The sequence below is a fragment of the Rhipicephalus microplus genome, chromosome 6, assembly GCF_043290135.1.
Source record: "Rhipicephalus microplus isolate Deutch F79 chromosome 6, USDA_Rmic, whole genome shotgun sequence".
Taxonomy (NCBI): Eukaryota; Metazoa; Arthropoda; class Arachnida; order Ixodida; family Ixodidae; genus Rhipicephalus; species Rhipicephalus microplus.
Genome location: NC_134705.1, coordinates 137,179,121 through 137,194,834, shown reverse-complemented (window position 1 = coordinate 137,194,834; position 15,714 = coordinate 137,179,121).

Sequence of the window (15,714 nt, the reverse complement as noted above, 5' to 3'; positions counted from 1 at the left end):
AAGTGGCAGGGCCAACGACACTCCTTGGTTTCGTGTACTTGTGGAGGGGAGCAAAGGCCAGAGAGGAAAACCAGGCAATGGTAGAGTGTATATCAAATGACATTCAGGAATTAAGAGGAGAGTGCGAGAAAATATACTAATATGAATGCGCACATAGATGATATAGATAGGTATACCGACCCGACAGGCAAAATGATCATGGATATGTGTGAAAGGCTTGATTTGTCATTTGCAACAGTACCGAGAAGTGTGAAGGGCAAATAACATGGGAGGTAGGGAGGCTGCAGTCGAAGATAGATTACGCACTGAAGTCACATAGGATGTATGATAAGCTCAGGCGAATGCACATAGATGAAGGTGGCTCAAGAAGTCTGGGTAGTGATCACAAACGTATCAAGCTAAGTTTTGGAAGAGCAGTGAAAGTGGGAAGAAGACAAGATGAGCAACTACTGGAAAAGTTTTATTCAGAAAGACAAATTGAAATAACCACTAAACAAATTGAGAAAGTAATCACTGATGATAATAAAACAGTGTGGACATGCACAAATCTAATTAGACTGTTTGAGCTAGAGCTTGCTAAGGGACGTGACAAGTCACCCTGGAAAAGAAGACACAAAGCCAAAAGTTGTTGGGATGAGGAAGTTAAGAGAGCCATAGCGACACGTCAGGAAGCCTCTAGAGAACACAGACATGCTAAGCAGTGGGGCGAACCGACAGATGATGTTGAAAGAAGGTGGGGAAAATTTGGGAAATCCTTTTAAGCTGTACAAGGGATGCATCTCTTGTGATCAATGAAAAGATTGGAAGAAAGGGAGCTCAGGGGCTGGCAGAAGTACATAAAGAAAGATAGAAAGGCAGCTGCGAAATTTCGGAACCATCTAAACTCCCTAAAAATGAGACGAGCCAAAAGCAGAGGTTTATAACTACAGCTCAAGGTGCTAGGCTAGAAGGGCACGAAGCTATTGATTATATAAGAACAAGGGTGACAGAAAAGTTTCAACAAAGAGGTGCTTTATGCACCATACTAGACAAGGATGAATCAAGTGGCACATTGGCTCCGTTTTCACAAGGAGAGCGGGAAATGGCTGAGAAAAGATTTCCTAGTAGTACATCAAGAGGCCCAGATGGCATTCAAATTATGCTGATAAAGACATTAGGTCAGAAGTCTAAGCAGGCTTTGAGAGAAGCAGTGACCAAAATATTAATCGATGGAGAAGTCCGCTATGGATGGAAACTTAGCAGGATGAGCATGATGTATAAAGGAAAAGGGGAGAAAGCTGACATAAACAAATACTGTTCTATAACAGTGACATCAGGGATCTACAGGCACGGAAAGACTGCAGGCATGGATAGAGGATGAGGGGGTGCTGGGCAAACTGCAGAATAGGTTTCGGAAACACAGGAGGTTGGAAGACAATCTGTTCTCACTGACGCAGTGCATCAAAACAGCAGAAAAAAAACAAAGGCCCCTGTGGCTAGCATTTTTGGATATCAAGGGAGCGTACGATAGCGTGGCTCAAGAGGACTTGTGGGGAATACTGGACACACTAGGTGTGGAAGATGTAGTCACTAATCTTTTAAAGGATATCTATAAAGGTAACAAGGTAAATATAAAGTGGGAAAAACAGGTATCCAAGCCTGCAAAGGTAAAACGGGCGCTTAGGCAGGGGTATTCAACCAACACGTATCCAGCCCTTAATATTCTTGATATACCTACAAGGTTTAGAGGCCAAATTAGAGAGAAGTGGACTGGGCTTCAACCTCTCTTTCGTCAAACAAGGAAAACTCATTGAACAGGCACTACCAGCATTGATGTACGCAGATGGTATAGCGCTAATGGTGGACAACAAGGAAGATTTGCAGAGATTGGTGGACATCTGCGGTAATGAAGGAGGTAGGTTAGATTTCATATTCAACAAGGAAAAATTGGCAGTCATGATATTTATTGACAATGAAGGTAGTGAGCTTAGAATACAGGAGGTCACGCTAGAGATAACAGATAAATACAAATATCTGGGCGTATGGATAATAATGGGGCCGAGTACCAAAGGGAACACGAAACATACGAGACAACAGGAATGTAGCGGTAATGAAAAACAGGGCTCTGTAGAATTACAATCGGTATGATGTTGTGAGAGGATTATAGAAAGGGGTCATGGTTCCTGGTCTTGTGCATGCAGTCTTGTGCATGAGATCAGAAGTTCAAGCAAGATTAGAAATTAAGCAAGGTGGAATTGGTAGGCTTGCCTTAGGAGCTCACGGGAATACACCAAATCACGGAGTACATGGTGATATGGGATGGACAGCATTTCAGGGCAGGGAAGCTTACAGCAAGATAAAATTTTAGAAGCGATTGAGAGAAATGGGGGAGGAGCGTTGGGCAAGGAAGGTTTTGAGTTACTTGTACATGAAGATTGCCGATACAAAATGGAGGAATCAAAGAAGAAAATTGACTGGTAAATACTTAGAAAACAGCAGGGGGCCAAACCAAAAAGAATTATCGGTTAAGAAGAAGGTGAAGGAAGCTGAGACCGACATGTGGAGAATTGGCATGATATGGAAGTCTGCACTAGAGATCTATTGAACTTTTAAGCAGGAAGTATCCAAGGAGAGGATCCATAATAATACTCGGGGTAGTTCTCTACTATTTGAGGCTAGAACGGGAGTATTGCGAACCAAGACATATCGGGCCAAATACGAAGGGAGGGACACGGTATGCAGTGCGTGTTGTAAGGAAGAAAAAACTGCCGAACACTTGATAATGTTCTGTAAAGGGATTGACCCTAATGTTCAGGATGATGGCGCAGAGTTCTTTAAAGCACTGGGGTTTAGGGACAGGGAGGGCAAAATAGACCTTAAGCGGGTAGAATTAAGAAGGAGGTTATCTTAATGGTGGCTAAAGTCAAGGCATGAGTGCAAATTAACTCTTCAGTGCAAAATACGAATCCTCCACCTCGCTATTAAAAAAATAAATCTAGTTTTTGGGTCATTAGTATTACGGAATGGTGGCGCTAGCCACCGCCCGATCTAAAGGGTACAGGCATATCCATCAATCCATCAATCCATTCTTTTTTAATTGGCGCAAGTTTGAGTTTCAATTGTCGACTGAGTTTTAAGCATTTTCCAGTGCGTCAGTATACTAGTGCCCGTTGGAGAAAGTGCGCAAATCTACTGTGTATTATGAGAGCCTCAGAGGTGCAGTCGAACGTTTGCATGAAAGCCTGGACACCGTGTTTGAACTATGTGATCCATGCCGGAGCGTCAAAGAAGGACTTGAATGGCCTGGTCTTTCTTTGCCTAGGAAAACATCTCTTTCATGCTGCTGAACACAGCGGCGTCAATGTTTTCGGCGAAGTGAAGCTCTATAGTACTTTATTGTTGACACTGTCCAGGGTGTTGTTTTGGTTGCTCTAAACCGCGTGGGAAGATTTCGACCCAAAATATGTAAGAGATGCGGTCGGCACTGACACTCTTACCGATTCGAGTAGGTGTAATGAAATCATTGTATGGACAGGCCCTGCCTGTGAGGCGTGTTTTCATCAATCCGCTAAAAAGTATGGGATAAGATTTGTGAGTTCATGTGAATAATTCAAGCGCTCTGTAATCAACCTAAGTGTTTAGTAAATGATAAGCCTATGGTATAGACTTTTGGAGATGTGTAATAATTTTGAGGTTTGGAGTGGAGTCAGAAGGCATAAAACTGTAGCTGGACAGTACTCTGCTTGTACCGGCATTTTCGTGTGATACTATATCAGCGGGTATGCAGCTAAACAAGTAGCTGCAGGAGAGGATGAAACCCCGGGGTGTTTCATTGCCTAATGATTATCTATAGATTATTGTCCGTCAGAACCAAAATTCAGGTTAGGAGGATAGCTAATCAGGGTGAGCGTGGTAGTCCCTGCTTGGTGAAGGAAAGACAATCCAGCAATTTTGATGAAGTTGTCCGAGACACGGGGTTCTCTCACTTAAGATCTTTTGTGGGGGTTTGCGATGGCAGTTTTCATGTATTTCTGTTTCAGCCATACTACTGCATGCCAGCCGTACGGAAAAGGCTTCAGATTTAAAATTTACGTCTATGTCTGGAGTGTCATCTGGATGGCATTCCTTTTGGAGAGGGCCTATGGAAGGTTGAGGCGTTGGTGTTACAGGGACTGAATGCAAGAAGGGTTATGTCAGTGACGTTGCAGTGGCCGGAGGTTTGCTGGGTTAGATATAACTAATGGCTTCTAGTGGCCTAGTTCACGGCAATATTTACACCATGCCTGAAGCGTCCCCTGAACTTGTACGAGCCGGCGAAAATAAGACGACGGCAAAGGACGCATGTCTTCGTGCAAGGGCCTCTTGCGTGTCGTGTGCCTCGCCACACTGGGAATAGATTCCACTCTTTGATATATATATATATATATATATATATATATATATATATATATATATTATTGCGGGTGAGCGATGTTTATTGTACAGGCAAGATGATAAATGGCGGCAGAAGTCAGGCCTGACACAGAAGACATTCACTTCCTTTTCCACTACCCTACTTCAACGAAAGCCCCGTATCATTTCCTCCGTTGCCGACGTTGCCCACATGGCGAGTTAGTCAGTGTGGCGCCTGGTGTGCCTTCAACGGGGCGACATGTACAACGTCAGTTTTCCTGGAGCGATGTCCAGAAGATGTGAGGCGTGATATCGCGTACGTAGCGTCACTAAGACGCGACAAAACAACGAAAGGACCTGTATAGCGGTCCAGAAACTTTTGATACAAACCACTCTGGCGATATGGAGTCCACAGCTACACCATATCAGTTTCGCTGAACGACACATGTCGATGTATCTTATCGTAGCGAGTCTTTGAACGGTCTTGGGCTGCGAAAGTCCAGAGTCGCGCGATACGCCATTCCTCCTCTGCATGACAGAGCGTCTCCGTAAGGAATGGGTTTTCTCGCTCTGAAAACAGGAGAATTGTGTCGAGGGTAGTCGTGGCTCACGGTTGTAGAGAAGGTAAAATGGGCTAAAGCTGGTGGTCTCTTGTAGCACAGTGTTGTAGGCGTAGGTCGTAAACGCCAATACTTCGTCCCAGTTTTTTTGCTTGGAATCAACGTACATAACGAGCATGTTGATGAGCGTTCTGTTGACACACTCAGTCAAACCGTTGGTCTGGGGATGGTATGAAGGGGCGTGACGAAACTGGGTTGCCGACCGGCGAATCAACTCTTGTACGACGTCGGCTACAAACTGCCGACCGCGGTCGCTGATGATGGCACGATGGGTCCCATGCCGGAGGATGATGTAGCGTAGCAGGAAGTCACAAACGTGATCGGCTGTTGTGGCAGAGATGGCTGCTGTGTCAGCATACCGAGTGAGGTGCTCTACACTGACTATAATCCAGTGGTTTCCAGTGATAGATCGTGGAAAAGGGCCCATCAAGTCAATAGCGATGACCTCAAAGAGAAAACAAGGAGGCGGTATGGGATAAAGAAATCCTGGGAGCGCCCTAGTAGGACTCTTGTACCGTTGACAACGCTCACAGCTGGTCACGTATTTAGCTGTAGCCTGACACATGCTGGGCCAATAGAAACGTTTCAGTATGCGGTGATAGGTCTTGGCGAACCCCATATGCCCTGATGTTAGATCATCGTGCATAGCTTGCTGCACGTTGGGTCGCAATGATTTGGGGACAACCGAAAGTAGAGACAACCTTTGTAGCGAAATTTGGCTTGTAAAGAATGCCATCCTGCATGATGAAGGGGCTCTGATGTGGCTTATCGACGAAAGATGAGAAAAAAGGAGCCAGACTACGGTCTTTAAGTTGTTTTGTACAGAACGCTTCAATCATCTTGTTGCGTTTCTTTCGCATTTTACTACCCGTGCCTCGGCGGAGCCAAAGTGAACCCAACTGTCAACACAGCTCTCCCTATACTAAGACAGAGCCCGTTGTGTTTCGTACTATTGTCCATCCGCATCTGCGCAAATACGATACAGACCCACAATTGTGTCACTGGTTTCATTTCGGAAACTGGTATAGCACTCTGAAACGTGGTTCCGAAAACACAGCGCGTTATAATAATGCATCTCCGCCATTGTTCCAACTACTTCTTTTTTTCTCTCAGCAGACTATCCACTACTAGCTTATGTCCCGAGTGTGTCGTGCCAGAAGAAGAAGAAAAGTATGCCACACTGGAATATCTTGGTGACTTTCACTTGGTATTCTGACACTGTCTATCTACCAAGCATAATATTAATATCAAGAACATCTACGACGAACCTATGATTACTTTCAAATGCGAAGCGTTTCTTAGCAAACTTCAGCGAGTTTGAGCGTATCTATCTATCTATCTATCTATCTATCTATCTATCTATCTATCTATCTATCTATCTATCTATCTATCTATCTATCTATCTATCTATCTATCTATCTATCTAGCCGCCTACGACTTTTAGCTCTCCTGGCCGTTTGGATAAGGGTATCATACAAAACTTGGTATGACATAACATGACTCAATGAAGAGAATATCGGTCTAGTCATAACTTTAAAATAGTGATATGTATGTCATGAATGTCATGATTTACATTTTATTGTCTTATTGCTCATGCGGTGATTTCGTTCACATAACATCTTGCTAAACTTGTATGGTATGACATGATTGCATGGCGAACACACGCGACAGACTCATGAAAATCATGAACATGAAAAATATGATATGCGTGTCATGTAACAACATGAATACATGCCACGCTCATGATGCGCTCGCGGCCATTTCGCAAGCGTCACATGTACAAAATTGGTATTTCGGTACGTGAATGGATGATGAAGGCATGTGACTGGTGCAAACATGATAATCATAAGATGCGTGTCATGTAACAACACGAGTACATGCCACGCTCATGATGCACTGGTGGCTGTTTCAATAGCTTCACCTATACCATATTTCGTATGACGGGATGTGAATGGATGACGAAGGTATGATATTAGTGCGAACATGATAATTATGAGATGCGTGTCATGTAACAACATGACGACATGCTACACTTATGAAGCGCACGCGACCGTTTTGCTAGCTTCTCATATGCCAAATATGGTAATACGTGACATCAATGGATGACGAAGGTATGTGACTGGTGCAAACATGATAATCATAAGATGCCTGTCTTGTGAACACATGAACACATGCCACTGTCAAGGCGCCCATACACTTCGACGTGATAGGACGCATGTGCGTGTTTGCGTTCGTTTCGTCGCATCCCGCTGGCGTGGGCACGCTGGGCACCGGTCCTCCCATAAATTCGAAGGCGCGCACCGCGCTGCGTTGCTTTGGCACATGCGCGTTTCAGCGCATTCGGCGTCGCTTCGTCGCGAAAAGAGGCAGGCGCAGTGCTGTCTTGATAACTCATCCGCGCGAAATGCAGTTTGTCGCATTTCGTGCCGCTTACCATCTGGGCCGCAGATGAGCGCTGGTCACGCCTGGCGTCAGACTATGCTCGCGTTTTACGTATATAGCGTCACTGAGCACAGCGTGTGCGTCAACGTCACGTTGGAGTATACTGAGCTTTTCATAATGTACTCAGGGCCACTTCACTTGCTCTATGTATACCAAGTTTGGTGTTACGTGACGTCAATAGAGGACAAAGGTATATGACTGGTGCAAACATGATATTAACGACACGTGTGTCATGCAAGAACATGACAACATACCGCGTTTATAGCGTGCTCGTGGCCATTTAGTTAGCTTACGTATACTAAATTTGGTATTACGCGATGTGAATAGATGACGAAGGTAAAGGACACATGCAAGCATGATAATCATGACACGGAAGTCATGTACGGCATCATTCAGCTCCACCTCGTAACGTTGTGGTGATTTTAAATTGTTATATCAACCTTCCTCATTTGTGCTTCGCATATCATCAATTCCCACTGTACGTGAGATCTGACATTTTTTTATGCGTAATGCTTATATGCGCTAACAAATTGCACTTGCGGTTTAAAGAGGAACCATATAACGTGCCTGTTTCTCACAAGAGAAGTGCAGGCGTGCTGTGGTTCTTCGGAAAATGCTTCCATTTGCTCCTTCATCAGACGCCTCGGCGAAGCAGTCCAGTAAATCGGATGGCTCTCAATTGGGCCGTTGATGATTCTGTGATAAGCGGTTTGGAAAATCACCCCGAAATTATGAATTTCTCAATGAGAAACAGAATAAAAATGCTATATATACACAAAAATGAACAAAATAAGACATGTCATTGTCGGTAGCATGGCTACAGGCTTTCGCCGAACACACTACGGAATTTACGAAGCATCCTTTAACAATTTCCAGTATGTTTTGACGTGACCAAATAATCCGCAGCTTTTCCTTTCCTCCAAACAGCCCTAGTGTTGCGTAAATAAACAAATCAACATCGATACTGTTGTTCAAGCATTGCCAATATTTAGTTTTCAGTAATTACACTAAACCAGCAATCGCGGTAAAGCAGAGGAACGTGTGTTGCACACAAATATCGCGCGGCCAAACGAAATACCAGAGCGTTCTTTTGAGGGGGGCTATGAAACGACGCAATGGCAGCATTACGGAGTCACTCCCATGTTCGGCTTTTCTTGGTGTTAAATTGTTTGCAAGAACACTACTGCTTTTCATGTTTCCCGCTGCAGTGAAGATACCGGCCATATTTGACACAATAAACCTGATTCGTTCATGCAAGACACAATGTCTTCGTAGAATAATATATAGGACAACTAGCGAAAACAATGATCGCCCCCAACGTAGACATATCAGTTCAACAGGTTATCTGTAGCCACATTGGTTAGTGAAATTTTATCATCTCACCTTTTCATTTGAAACTCACCTTCTTTTTTAGTGATATACCACTTATCAGTGTTCTTTTAGTCCATGAAAGTTGTAAAATTGTACGCGGGAAGTCATGCAGGCTTGCTATGAATTTTGTGACAGCGCTATCTAAAACAAGGTCACTTTTTCCATTGTTAGAAAAATGCTTCAATGAATCGTGGTACCAACTTTCTGTCATTCGAAGATGCACTCGCTCCACAATAGCCGCCAAGCGTGGACGCTCTGAATTCCGTCCTTCGACCATGCTGATTTGAGCGTTATGCAGCTTGTCTTTGTGCGTTTGTCGATAGGTGGCAGCACACTGCCAGCGATTTGCACATGTGTATGCACAATATACATATTGACCGTTTCTTTAAGAAACGTTTTTCCGCACCCACACGTCATCGTTTTCATCTTCTTTTCTTCAGATTCATGAGATTGCTTTTAGGAGTGTTGTTCCAGAGAACATGTTGACGACAAGCATATTTACCTGCACATAAAATGCTGTGAAAGTACGTACAATCACTGCGACGATGAATGATCAGTTGCTAATTCACGAGGACTTAGCTGCACTTCACGGCCCTTCTTGCGTTGGTGTTTGTTGATGCTCGTAGGTTACATTGATTATATCTAGTGTATAACATCCTTGAGCGACATCAAAAGAAACGCACAATTTTCTTGTTTTTTTTTTTGCGTGTGTCGCAATAGTTGTGAACAGCATGGTAAGTCGCATGTCGCCAACCCTCTCGAGCTCCACCAGAGGAAGTGAAAAGGTTAGAACGACGAACCGTACTATCACGGCTTCTATCAATGCCTGTAATTGTACGACGCGTAGTCAAAACCATGCGATTGAAGTTCATTTTTTTCAGTATTCATGCTGCTTTCGGGCTGATCTAACCAGCAGCATTATTGTCTTGCGCATTGCGTCCAATTCTACGACAAGTAGTCAAAACCATGCGAGTAAAGTTCATTCTTTTCGGTATTCATGTTGCTTTCGTGCTGATCTAACCAGCAGCAGAATGTCTTGCGCATTGCGTACTGCTAGCTTGAGCACAGCTGAGTGACTGCGTCACAAGCGCGGAGAATGTTAAGCAGCGATGGTGCTAAGCAGTGTTCGCGCTAATCGCTAGCTGCCTAATACGAAGCGAAGTGAGTCTGGCATGCTCGGTACTATACTAGCTCGGAGTGCCAATCACTTCATACGTCAATGAAAGGTCATACATTTTTCTGTATATCACACAGAATTTCTTGAATATTGCTTATGCATGGTAACGGAGCAGAAATATACCTTTGGACACTACCGGCAAAAAGTATGTGGCGAGCGCTTAGTAATTTTCATGGTTCGGGGAAGTATTTCGTTCTCGTGTTTCTTTCAGTGCATGTTATGGCTTAGTTTGGTGAAAATAGAACAACTTGTACGGTCCATTTTTTTATATTGTGTCAGACAAGTACGAAGCCGGAAGCTAAAACAACTATTTATATTGGGCAAACTTGTGCCCATCAACTAAAACACACAAGTTGTCCTGAACTCGCTAGTGAAAAACCTCGTCAACAGCTTCTTCTAGCGTCTCGCTGCATGCCGCTCTTTCAAAAAGCCGCCAGCCTTCTTTTTCAAGTGCGTGGTGTGATGACACGCACATTCCAGTGTTGCATGGCGCGTTATGCTTGTAAGTTGGTTTAAAGGAATTAACAAGAGTTGATTGATTGATTTGTTGGGTTTAACGTCCAAAAACCACCATATGATTATGAAAGACGCCGTAGTGGAGGGCTCCGGAAATTTCGACCACCTGGGGTTCTTTAACGTGCACACAAATTTGAGCACACGGGCCTACAACAGAATTAATAGGAGTAGGAAGCCGCGCAAGACTTCAGCGGGTGTCTAACAACGTGCGGTAATATGATAACCATCGGCCAGGCCGTTATCCAGGTGTCGTCTTTATCGTTTTCATTCACACGAAGCATAAACGGCGTTCCACCATGCTATAGTTCATGGGCACTGAGAATAAAGTAGTCTTTCGGCTTTGTAGCCATTAAGCACATATACTGCGTTAACGTTATCTCCATGCTGATAATGAGTGAGCAAATTGATGAATGAAGCATATCATCAGTAATACGGAAAGATGGGCTGGTTGGTTTAGCTGTATTCTGGAGCTTTAGTGTACACGCGAGAACACAGATGTAAGGGATCCCTATTCAGAGAACAGAAATTGTCGAACCGTGCCAACATACAAGAACACAGATGAAAGGGATCTTTATTCAGAGAACAGAAATTGTAGAAGCGTGCCAGATCTCTACACCTAAATACACGCGGGTTAGTCATCCTTCGGAATGCCTCAATAAATAAAAAAATGAACGCCCCACCACGGTGGTCTAGTGGCTAAGGTACTCGGCTGCTGACCCGCAGGTCGCGGGTTCGAAACCCCGCTTCGGCGGCTACATTTCCGATAGAGGCGGCAATGTTGTAGGCCCGTGTGTTCAGATTTGGGTGCACGTTAAAGAATCCCAGGTGGTCTAAATTTTCGGAGCCCTCCACTACGGCGTCTCTCATAATCATATGGTGGTTTTGGGACGTTACACCCCACATATCAATCAATTAAAAAATGAAGTGCTGATGAATATGTTTTAGTAAACTGCATGCGGTCAAGGATTTATCAGTTTATTTTCTTGTACAAAGTCGTTTTCGCTCATGTGCAGTGATCTTGGGGTGCTGAAAAGAAGATATATTTTGTGTCGTTGTTGAAGAAACATTATTTGTTAGCCTGCGCTCGTCCTTGTGTACATTTCACCTCTGTCTTCGTATGTGTACGCTAAAGCGTCCGAACTAGGGATATATTTCATTTCGACCTCATCGAGTTGGATGGTGGATTTTATTATTTATTGCTGGATTTTCAATGCGCAGGTCCTAGTATTCTTCGGCGTTCCTGCTACCTTCAAAAATTCCTTCACGCATTCTTCGCTTACGCTTGCAATCACTGGAGTTTTCACACGGAGTTCATAGAAAACGCCTGGAAAAAAGATAAATCCCCCGTGAGATTCATTTGCATTGTACATGTACATCATACTTCTAGTTGTTTCCTACAAACCAGAACTTTCGGTCTACGCTATCATAAAAAACAGATTCAACAATAACTTTGGTGAATATTCAAGAAACTTTTCAATTTACCGTGCTGTGCTCTAACTGCCCTTTTAGATTTGCAGCCGGGCGTTCAGTTTTGTAATATCGAGTAATTTACAAACTTTTACACACTTCTTATGAATAGGTAAATGCCACGTATTTCTGTATTCTGCAACGTGCAAACAGTTTTCATCAGTACATATTTTCTGCGGGAGCTCCCAGCTCAGTTACGAATACTGCGATGCGTCATTATTTTCTCACACGAACTTGTTTGTATATACCAATTAAAAAAACAAAAACTCAGTTCAAACTATTAGTTTTAGCTATTATTCAACAGAAGCCCATTACCAGCCATGTTTGTTTGGGCATCACTCCAGCTTGGAGTGATGCCCAAACCAGCTCTTGAGCTTTGGGAGAGCTCAACTGACTGCGGCCTCTTGAATCTGGGACTCAAGAGGAGGTTAATAGGGACTACAGTGGTCGTAATATGGTGTAACTTGACCACTATGGTTGGTCTAGCAGTTGGTCTAGCAGTGTCTGCTAATTATGGGGCTTCTTAATGCAATTATTAATTGTGTCAGCCACGTTTGATTCTTAGTTTAAACAGGGTCTATCATATGTCATAAAATATAATAGGCACACAGTTAAGAGAGATTACCCCCCACTCCCATTGCCTCTCACATATTTGGCGCCAATTTGAGTTGATGAGAGTGGCGCTGTGCTGTTCTGTTCTGTTCCGGGTTCGGTTCAGACTGTCACGGTGGATAGACGTGTTCTTTGAGCGCTCCCGATCCACTGCGCAGATAAGTTGTTTTGCATGTTTTGAGCTTGTCTTGATAATTATAAGGCAGCAGTTAAAATTCCTGTAGCCCTTATGTTATTGTACGGCTTTTTCGGGGGTCAGTCACCAGGTATTTATTAGTTTGTGCGTGTGTGTTAGGTTTTTTGTTTTTTGTTGTTTTTCTCTCTTGCCACACCATGAGGAAGGTGCACGTAAAGTGAACACTCAAATTTTTGTAGGAGAGCTCAGACTTTTTTTTTCGTAGGGCATGCTCGAGTTTTGTAATTATTGAGTGAGACAAGTCATCGGACAATTGGTGTCGGAAAGACATGGTTATAAAAAACTGTAAAGTGTTCAGGATGTTGGGTGGCTTTGAAAGTGGATTCAAGTGTAGAAGCGAAAGAAGAAGAGGCTGACGCGATGTGTAGGCAATGTGAGGTCGAGGAAAAAAATGGAGAAATTGGTGGTTGCCCAGAGTGACCTGCTGATGAGAATCAACGAACTCGAGATTGCGTTGTCAACAGAGCAAGAAGAAACGAGGGCTAAGAGAGAAAGGCTGAAATCCGCCGAGAAAGCACTAGCCAAGGTGAACAGAGGAGTGGCCTACGGAGAGAACAGTAGGGAACCGGCAACCAGAACGGCGGAGAAAAAAGAGCAATCAAGTTCGGAAAAAGCAGGTTCAGCCGGTTCAATTGTCGCAAGGCCCAGCTTTAGCGAAGTAGTGGTGGGGCAGGGAGGAGACAAAGCAGCCGTCGTCACAGGTGCAAGTAACCTACAGGCGCGGGACGCTCCAGCTGAAAAGTCACATCATGTGATAATCGCAGGGCTCTCGAATTTAAATCGATGCACAGAAGCCATCAAAGAGAGGGTGAGAGGGGACAAGAGGGTTGCAGTAGGGGCGTTCCCAGCACGCAAACTGGAAGCAGTCATCAGGCAAGCGAGCGCAAAACTTAAAACTACAGCTGATAGACGAAACCTCGTGATAATTTCAGATGGTTTAAACGATGTCTTAAATGAAGATACAGCAGGACTAGCAACCACACTGGCAAAAGGCGTCGATGACATGCGCGCCACTTCTTCTCAGGTACAGGTAGTGATATGCATGATACCGGAGGTACTGGTGCGTGATGGCAACCTGCAAAGAACGGTTGCCAACGCAAACCAAGAGATATGGCGGATGAGTCGAGAAAAAAGCTTTGAGGTGGTGAAAATAAACAGACAGGTGCATAGATTGGATGGTTTTCAACGAGACAGAATTCACTTCGATGGGCGGCTAGGTCGTCAGGTGGGTTGGCGACTCGCAGGACGCGCAGTAGCTTTTTTGGGGGGCAAGCGGGTCCTTCGGGGTGCAGGATAGCTAGTAACGAGGAGAACAACCAGGGAGACTCTTTGACAGGTGGTATGGACAAATACGATTCCAAAGTGGCACCAGTATCTAAGATAGGTAGAGTCCGGGGCAGAAATAGACGTAGCCACGAGCACCGAGCCAATTCAGACATTGAGAATATTAACTTGCAGGGTGGTAGGAACAAGCTGAAGTGGGAAGAGATAGAAGAACAGCTAAAGGAGGAGAGGCCGATGGTATATGGTTTTGTAGAAACACATCTCAGGGACATGGAACAACCTCATAACAATGCAGATTACGCGTGGGAATATTGTAATAGAACAGAAGACAGCAGAAAGGGCGGTGGTATTGGGGCACTCATTCATAAAAGTACAGACTGGCAAAGGGTCAAGCAAAAGTGCAAGGAACATTAATGGCTGAAAGGGAAAGTGGCAGGGCCAACGACACTCCTTGGTTTCGTGTACTTGTGGACGGGAGCAAAGGCCAGAGAGGAAAACCAGGCAATGGTAGAGTGTATATCAAATGACATTCAGGAATTAGGAGGAGAGTGCGAGAAAATATACTAATATGAATGCGCACATAGATGATATAGATGGGTATACCGACCCGACAGGCAAAATGATCATGGATATGTGTGAAAGGCTTGATTTGTCATTTGCAACAGTACCGAGAAGTGTGAAGGGCAAATAACATGGGAGGTAGGAAGGCTGCAGTCGAAGATAGATTACGCACTGATGTCACATAGGATGTATGATAAGCTCAGGCAAATGCACATAGATGAAGGTGGCTCAAGAAGTCTGGGTAGTGATCACAAACGTATCAAGCTAAGTTTTGGAAGAGCAGTGAAAGTGGGAAGAAGACAAGATGAGCAACTACTGGAAAAGTTTTATTCAGAAAGACAAATTGAAATAACCACTAAACAAATTGAGAAAGTAATCACTGATGATAATAAAACAGTGTGGACATGCACAAATCTAATTAGACTGTTTGAGCTAGAGCTTGCTAAGGGACGTGACAAGTCACCCTGGAAAAGAAGACACAAAGCCAAAAGTTGTTGGGATGAGGAAGTTAAGAGAGCCATAGCGACACGTCAGGAAGCCTCTAGAAAACACAGACATGCTAAGCAGTGGGGCAAACCGACAGATGATGTTGAAAGAAGGTGGGGAAAAATTGGGAAATCCTTTTAGGCTGTACAAGGGATGCATCTCTTGTGATCAATGAAAAGATTAGAAGAAAGGGAGCTCAGGGGCTGGCAGAAGTACATAAAGAAAGATAGAAAGGCAGCTGCGAAATTTCGGAACCATCTAAACTCCCTAAAAATGAGACGAGCCAAAAGCAGAGGTTTATAACTACAGCTCAAGGTGCTAGGCTAGAAGGGCACGAAGCTATTGATTATATAAGAACAAGGGTGACAGAAAAGTTTCAACAAAGAGGTGCTTTATGCACCATACTAGACAAGGATGAATCAAGTGGCACATTGGCTCCGTTTTCACAAGGAGAGCGGGAAATGGCTGAGAAAAGATTTCCTAGTAGTACATCAAGAGGCCCAGATGGCATTCAAATTATGCTGATAAAGACATTAGGTCAGAAGTCTAAGCAGGCTTTGAGAGAAGCAGTGACCAAAATATTAATCGATGGAGAAGTCCGCTATGGATGG